Genomic DNA, 8,419 nt, shown 5'->3' with positions numbered 1-8,419 from the left:
CTCATCCCTCAAGACAGGATTAATCAATCAATTGGTTTTGATCTCTGAATTTTTGATTTTTTTCATATAGGAAACTTTTCCAGGTGACTAGTTAGCAGCATCAGTGACTCTTCTTTATGTGGATGTAGGGACAGGGAGACAGGTACCCTTTCCCTCCAATGTGTCATTTGAAACAAAGCTTGACATTTAGTGCTGCACTGCTCATTTGCAAAACATAAAGCTTTGCATTGCTATTTCATTGCTCTACTTAGTGTTTTCCTGAAGAGGAAAGCAGATTCCTATGGGGGAGCTTAGACCCCACTGGGGCTCAAGTAGTGTATTTGTTCATATACCGTATCACCCCAGGAATGGGGCAGATGGGGCTTTTATTTCAGGTAGATGGTTCTCTGGAGGACATGGCACAGTCAAAAGGATTCAGGTCCCCATCAGGAAGAGACATGGGTCTTAATCAACAAGATTGTCTATATACCAGAGAAAGTCTTGGTCATTATTCCAAAACAAACTGACTGAAACAAATAGAAAGGCATATAAAGAGACACAAACCAAGCACACATTAGGAGAGAGAGAGGGGGGGAGAGAGAGAGAGAAATGAATGAATCAGGTTATCAGGTTGCTGGCTCAATCCTGGTCTGCCAGTGTCCTGGCACTAGTTTGGCTCCAGGGACTGGATTGCCTCCTGGCTTTTGCTGCCTTAGAAGTCTCCACACTCCAGAGTCCACTGATTTCCTCTCTTTCCCTTTATATGCCTTTCTCCATGCAGCCATATAACTCCTGCCTCAACCTCCCTAGTGCTGGAATTAAAGGCATGTGATCCCAGGGATTGGGATCATCTTTGTGTGAGCTTTGTTTCTTTTTTAAGATAGATTCAATCTCAAGTAGCCAAGGATGACTTTGAACTCACAGAGATCTGTCTGGCTCTGTCTCTCGAGTACTGGAATTAAAGGTGTGTGCCGTCAGACCCTGGCCTGTAAAACAGAATAGTATGGCTGCTTTGCCCTCTGATATTCATGTAAACTTTATTTATTAAAATACAAATAATATACCACTATAGAAGGTGAGAGAAATCAGAGGAGAAAAATGAATCATATTCTCAATATTTAATAACAGAACCAGTGGTTGGGAAGAAAAAGTTTGAATTCTTAACAAATCAACCCCCTTCTCCTTTTTCAGAACCAATAAATGTTGTTTTTCAAAGCCGAGTCAATCAACACACTGCCAGGTGAGGTTGTCTTTTTCCCCTTAGGCCTCTGTGTCTCACTTTTCACAAGAGCATGATGGGCCGTTATCCACTCTGCCACTGTCAGTGCAAGAAAGAACTGAGGGCTTGTGTCCTATGTGGCAGGGAGGATGGGGCCAATCTTCCCCAGCTCAGCAGAGTGGGAGGGACTAAAATGTACTTCACCAAACAGGAACTTTACTAGAACCCAGAAAGTGATTTTAATATTTTACTCATTTTATATTTTACTTGGGTAAGGTTTTGTCTACAGCGACGGCTGTACCCATGGAGTTGGAACTCAGATCTGCTGTAGCCGAGGTTAGTGATTGTTGTAAAGCCCCTAATGTGTGCTGGGAAGTGATCAAGGGTCCCCTGCAGAAATAACTATTGCTTATTTAAACTGAGTCATCACCTCTCCAGTTCACACATGCTGAGTTGGAGGGAATGTGTCTTCTTTTTCTTGCCCTTCTTTTTTAAATAAAAATTCATCTTTATTCTTTCCTTTGTTCTGAGCCCTTGATCATATGGTCTGCTCATCCAATGCAGAGAGTTTTATGCAAAAAAAAAAAAAAAAACCTTACTTGGATGAGCTTGGGATCAGCAAAACCCTGAATCCCAGTTTCCATCTGATTGGTTAGAAATCACAGCAGTCTAACGGAAGGGTAGAAGTTGCATAGAGTATACCATTGTCCAGTGCTGCTCTTCCCCATACCTGCCCTTCACTAATTTACAGAGGTGTTGAAGCCAGGCCTAGCAGATGTGTTTCCACAAATTCACTGTATATGTACCTCAGAGCCCAGAGTCTAAACAGGTGTCATTAGTAACAATACTGACTGTTTCTTCTGGAAGGAGAACGTAGGTCGCAGCCCACAGGGTCCTAAGACTGCTTCAGGCATTTGAGGGGGGCTCCAGGCAAAGACCATGCCCAGAAACCAGGGAGACACATACTTCAGCCACCAAGTAGGGATAGGAGTTGACCACTGTCTTCCAGCTCGAGGTCTGAAAAACCTCAGAAGCATGAGCTGTAATGAAATCCATTGCCCGAGATTTCAAATGCACTGAGCTGTGGAGGTCAGCCAGTAAGAGAGTGTGGGCAGCATTCTCCACAGACAGGTCCTTGCAGAGGGAACTCTCGCACATAAGCTTCAAACGCTCCAGGCCATACTTGTCAGCAGCTGCCAGCACAGCATCTGCCATGCTGTGGAGATCTGGTTCCTTACCGGTGTAAATGAAGTCCATCATTGCCTTGAAGACTTCAGGTTTCAGGTCATGAATCTCAATGCGATTCTTTCTGTTCTCCTCCATGTCATGTTCAAACATGGCTCTGAAAACTGGAGAGCGAGCAGCTAAGATGGCCTTGTGAGCCCGGAATTCCTGGTCTGCTACCACCAGGCAGCAGTCTGTGAAGAGGGAATTCTCCCATAGCTCTCCTAGATCATCTACCAGTGTGCACCTTGGAACGTCAATCCCTGGCTGCATGTTCTGTTCAGAGATGCTGATGTAGTCCTGAACCACGCTCACCTCACAGCAGAGTGTGAGTTTGTCATCTGGGAGAAGCAAACATGGAGTGAAAAAAAGGAAATCTCGACGAATGAATTTTGTGATACCCCAGCTTTGGTTTGGGTTGAACCTGACGACTCTTTGACTGCTCATGATTCGGAATTCCTCTCCTTTGGCATTTAGGAACCCAAACTGGATCTTTGCCCACACTGGGCTCTCTGGAGAGCTTAGCAACCCTAGGAAAACTGACAGGTAACCTCTGCTTTCCTCATCCATCCCATTCGTGTATAGTTTCATAAGCCATTTCTGTTGGTCATTGTCTCCTGCTGAGAAAGTGGGGCTTACAATGTCATTGCCCAAGCTTCCGTCCAAGCAAAAAGAGAAGTTGCTGATGATCCATCTGTAGGAGAATTTCTTGACTCTGATCTGTGTGTAGCCTCTGCTCTCAGCTGCTAAGACTTCTGACATGTCTGCTGCTGGGAGTGTGAAGGTTTACCTGGAGCCAAAAAAGAACAGGATTGTTTTCTTCTTCAACATGAGGGTCACAATTACAGATGTATTTTAGATTTTTAGTTTCTCTTTTCCTATCTGTTCCCTTTTCTATAAGGTTAGAAACTTTGGTCTTTCTGAAATTCTATACATATTGCCCTATGAGATTCAATGAAGACAGTCTAGAGTACTAGGGATTCTTTCTTATATCACTCCATCTTTTCTAGATTAAATATTAAGTAAGACAATTACACACTACTTTTGACAATTTGGAACAATTTATACACTCTTATATTGAAAAGTGTACTATGATTCTCTAAAGGAACAGAACACATAGAATGGATCTCTCTGTTTGAAGGAGATTGATTCATTAGAATGTCTAAGAGCTGCAGTCCTACTAATCCCACAAAGGCTACCTGTGACAGAAAAGTGCAAGAACCCAGTACTTACTCAGTCTCGGAGGTCTGACTTGCTGGCTATTCCTCAGTCTATGCTGTAATTCAAAATATGATTATCTACTGCCAGGGAAGGAAAGGACTTGATGCAAGACAATGGCAAGCAGCAAAGGGCAGTAGCTGCCTCCCTGCCTCTCCTTTTATGCTAACAGCAGAGGGTGTGGCACAGTGTAGGGTGTGTCTTACTACCTTGAGATCTGGATTAAAGGTGTGTGTCTTCTGGCATTAATTCCAGATTAAAAGTTGGCATTTTAAAAGTTTGTATTTTTCAAAAGTGGGCATGAGGAAGCAAGGTCTAAGGGAGCAAAAGCCAGGAGGCAATCTGGTTCCTGGATCCAATCCTGTCCAGGAACACTGGCAGACCAGGATTGAGCCAGCAACCTAATAACCTGATTCTCTCTCTGTCTCTGTCTCTCTCTCTCTCTCTTTTTCTCTCTCATTCTCTCTGAATGTGTGTTTGTATTTGTGTCTGTTTGTATGTGTTTCTTTTTGTTTCAGTCAGTTTGTTTTGCTGTAATGACCAAGAATTTCTCTGTTATGTGTACAATCCTTTTAAGTTAGACGCATGCTTCTTGCTGATAGGGACCTAAATCCTTTTGGCTGTGCCATGTCCTCCAGAGAACTGCTTACTAAAATAAAAGCCCCACCTGCCCTATTCCTGGGATGATACTGTATATGAACAAATACTCTACTTGAGCCCCAGTGGGATCTAAGTTCCCCCATAGGAAGCTGCTCTCCTATTCAGGAACATACTCAGGAGAGCAATGTATTAGTAATTCAAAGATTATGTTTTACAAATAAGGAGTCCAGCATTGATTGTCTACCTTTGTTTCAAATGACACATTTGAGGGAAAGGATACCTGCCTCCTTGTGTTTAAACCCACATATAGATGAGTCACTGAAGCTACTAAGTAGCCACCTGGAAAAGTTCTTATACAAAAACCCAAAAAATTTAGAGATCAAAACCAATTGATTGATTTGTCCTATCTTGAGGGATGAGCAACATTGGAGGCTGATTTTCAGGAGTGGGGATTACTGAGTGGATTGAATCACTGAAGACATGTTCATGTACTTGAGGCTTAGTGTGTCCATTCAGACATGTTAATCTGGAGAGAGATGATAGAGGTAAGGAGCACTTTACAGATCACAGTCTAAGGGGAACTGTCTCCAAACCACTTTTTCAGTAACTGTTGAATATATTCTGCATGCTTTGGAAACCAGAATACTCTCTCATGTCTAAGGCCCAGCATAGTAAGCATGGAAGTTCAAAGTTTAAAGACAACAGCACACACCAGTGAGGATGAAAATTAGGAGGTATTGAGAAGCTGAGTCTTGGCATCTATTTGATAGAAAGAAGAAGTATTTAGTATTTTGTCAGAGCACACCCTAAGTGGATCAGGAAGACTGTATAGGGAGAATTAACTGAGGATGAGAGGAAAACCACCAATGAGTTTTGGCAGAGCCATCCTGGGGTCTGTGAGTCTGGTAGGAATAAAAGGAAGGAAAAAAGACAGCCACATTCAGAATCCTTCCTACCTCTGCCTCCTGCCACCACATAATTTTTTCCACCTGAACCTTCATGTTGTGAATACTGAGGCCCCTGACAGATCAATAAAACCACCTCTTCCTAAATCATGTCTCTTGTTTTGGAAGGAATTCTTTTGTGTGTGTGTTTGGGGCAGGGGGGAGACAGGGTTTCTAAGTAGCTATGTAGCCAGTCCTAGAACTCACTCTTTAGACCAGGCTGATCTCAACCTCACAGAGATCCACCATCCTCTGCCTCCCAGGTGCTGGCATTAAAGGTATGTGCTCCCCTGCCTGTCTTATGAAAAAAAATCTTACAACAATATAAGAAGAGGAATAACATCTGTGTGGGAATGGGCATCATTCCTTTATTTATGGAAGATTGACCCCAGTAAACAAAATGCACTTGTGATGGATAGTCATGGTTTCTTACTTGACCAGAGCTGGAATTAACTAAACTCCTACAATGGAGGGCACAACTATGAGTAATGCTATGCTTAAGTTGAAGTAAGTAGATCACTTCAAATGCAGACTTTGAAGTTAGAAAGACACAAACATTTAACCTGGACCCCAAGAATGTAAAACTCACACCTCTCATTCATATCTTGAGGCTAGTGCACACACCTTAAATAGGGGCACACCTTTTTCCTTCTGGAAGCCTGTGAAAGTACATGGAAGATAGAAGCTGTTGCTCTTTTCTTTGTCTGCTTGCCCTCATCTTGCAGCAAGTCCATTCCTTCACTGGCATTAGAAAATTCTTCATAATTCCAACATAGACTAGAGAATAACGTGCAGGTCTAACCTGCTGAACTGAATATGCATTGAAATCTTGGACTTCCATTTCACAGGTAGCCAGTGAGATATTGTAGACAGAAGATTCTGTCCCACCTAGCCCCACAGTCTTTCAGACCCAAAGAAGCATACAAAGACTTATAGTAATGATAAACACTGGGGCCTATTTATTAGGCTTGTTGCTAAGTAACTGTTACAACTAAAATTAATTTATAAATCATATCTATGTGTAGCCATGTGACTGGGTACCTTTTCCGTGTAAGGCATTTTTATCTTCCTTCCTCTGAGTCAGATTACAACTGTGTTTCTGACTTTCCTCTTCCCAGAATTCTCCTAGTCTGATAGTCCCAACTATACTTCCTGCCTAGCTACTGGACACTCAGTTTGGTATTCAACCAATAAGAGCAGCAAACCTTTAAAGTGGACAAGAGCATTAGTCCACATCATTTCCCCTTTTTTCTTTTCAAAGCAAGAACCCTGGATCTAATTTCCTTTGTTTAGTGTTTTCCTGACTATTATCCATAACAACTTGTAACCAACATGCTAAACAAAAACAAATATTTATATTCCATTTTTGGAAGATGTGGGCTTAGTTTTCCTGCTGTTTGGGGGCATTGGTAATCTTATTAGGACTCAAAGCAAAAATTTAGGGTAATGATCAAATCCTGTCTGGACTATTCTGTGAAGCTGTATTCAGCCAGCAGTCTTGAAGCTGTTCTAGATGTGTAACACCGAGGAAACAGCAAGGTCGTTGCCCTAAAATGTTGGATTGTCTGGGTACTTCACTCCTATCCAATATTTTATGATGTGGGAGTGTCATATATCAATCTGTTGATTTCGTTGGTTAAGCAATAAAGAAACTGCTTGGCCCTGATAAGTTAAAACATAGATGAGAGGAGTTAACAGAACAGAATGATGGGAGTAAGAGGAAGTGAGCTCAGAGAAGCCAAGCTCCCTGCTCCTGGGCAGACACGCATGATGAAGCAAGCCACCAGGTCAGACATGCTGAATCTTTCCCGATAAGACCAGTGCTACACAGTTTATTAGAGATGGATTGATCGGGATATCAGAATTAGCCAGTAAGGGCTGGAGTTAATGGGCCAAGCAGTGTTTAAAAGAATACAGTTTCCGTGTAATTATTTCGGGTATAAAGCTAGCCGGGTGGCAGGAAGCAGCCCCCAATTCCTATTACTACAAAATGGCTGCCAGACGTGTGGACATTGTATCCACTGAAAGCCTGAGAAAGCTTGGGAAAGAGTAAAGCATGTTTTCTTGGTAGCAGCAATTTCTCGGGTCTGCTCTGCTTGCTAGAGGCAAGCAAGTGCTCTCATCTAAGAGAGGCTTCCTGACTCAGCTTCAGCTGCAAAACCCTGCAGCTCTTAAGTAGTCCTGCCACAAAACATTTAAATGATGTTGATAAAAGCCAACTGAATGCTTGTTTGTTTTCAGCAGTAGCAGGAAAAAACCTGTGTTGTTTTAAAATGCCAGCTTCCTGGGCTGTCTTGCCAGGGCAAACTCTGACTGTTTGAGTCAGGAGGGCCAGCTCCAGAGAGAGAACTTGAGTGTTGTCTGTTGCAGCTTGTTTGATGGCAAGGACCTTGAAACACTGTAGACTTGTGGCAGTAAATGCGGCTCTGGCCGGTACCTCAGCCACAAGGTTGGAATGGCAGAAAGCTAAGGAATGGGCTACATCTAGCCGGCAAAGCCACGGCTTTAGTCCTACTGAGATTGCTTGGTAAACTAAAGACTCATGTGGTCAGAAAAAGAGAGATACACAGTAAAGAGAGATTCAAAGACAAAGAAAATTTCTAAATGGATTACAGTGGGTTAAAAATATATGCAAGCTAAAAGTTAAAAGTTCTTAAAAGTAAAAAAAGGAAGAAAGAGGGTAGTTGGGTGTGGTAGGACACACCTTTAATCCCAACACTTGGGAGGCAGAGGGAGATTGACCTCTGTGACTTCAAGGTGTGGTAGCACAGGCCTTTAATCCCAGTGCCTAGAGGGCAGAGACAAACAGATCTCTCTGAGTTCAAGGTGTTGTAGCACACACCTTTAATCCTAATGCCTGGGAGGCAGAGCCAGGCAGATCTCTGAGAGTTCAAGGACAGCCTGGTCTGCAGAGTTATTCCAGGTCAAAGATACAGAGAACCTGTCTCAAAAAGCAAAAAATAAACAAAATAGAGGTTAAAATAAAGTGCACAAATATGGAAAATATACAGAGAATTTTAATACTGTATGTTATTATGCTCTGTTTGAATTGTTTGAGTGCTGAGAAAAGAGCAATAGCTGCTAAAAGTTGTATTCTAGTCATATTCCAGAATTTCCCCTATAGGAATTTATTTTCGAGACAGGGTTTCTCTGTGGTTTTTGGAGCCTGTCCTGGAACTAGCTCTGTAGACCAGGCTGGTCTCAAACTCACAGAGATCCGCCTGCCTCTGCCTCC

The 8,419-nt window shown here is 42.6% G+C and overlaps 1 pseudogene; it reads right to left on the bottom strand.

The window, feature by feature from the left end:
• Positions 1-2,104: 2,104 nt before the first annotated feature.
• LOC101998190 lies at positions 2,105-3,184 on the bottom strand (annotated as a pseudogene).
• Positions 3,185-8,419: the final 5,235 nt, after the last annotated feature.

Source organism: Microtus ochrogaster, unplaced genomic scaffold (assembly GCF_000317375.1).
Source record: "Microtus ochrogaster isolate Prairie Vole_2 unplaced genomic scaffold, MicOch1.0 UNK16, whole genome shotgun sequence".
Classification (NCBI taxonomy): domain Eukaryota; kingdom Metazoa; phylum Chordata; class Mammalia; order Rodentia; family Cricetidae; genus Microtus; species Microtus ochrogaster.
Note: the sequence above shows the minus strand (reverse complement) of the source record. Positions and strands in the feature narration are given on the sequence as shown.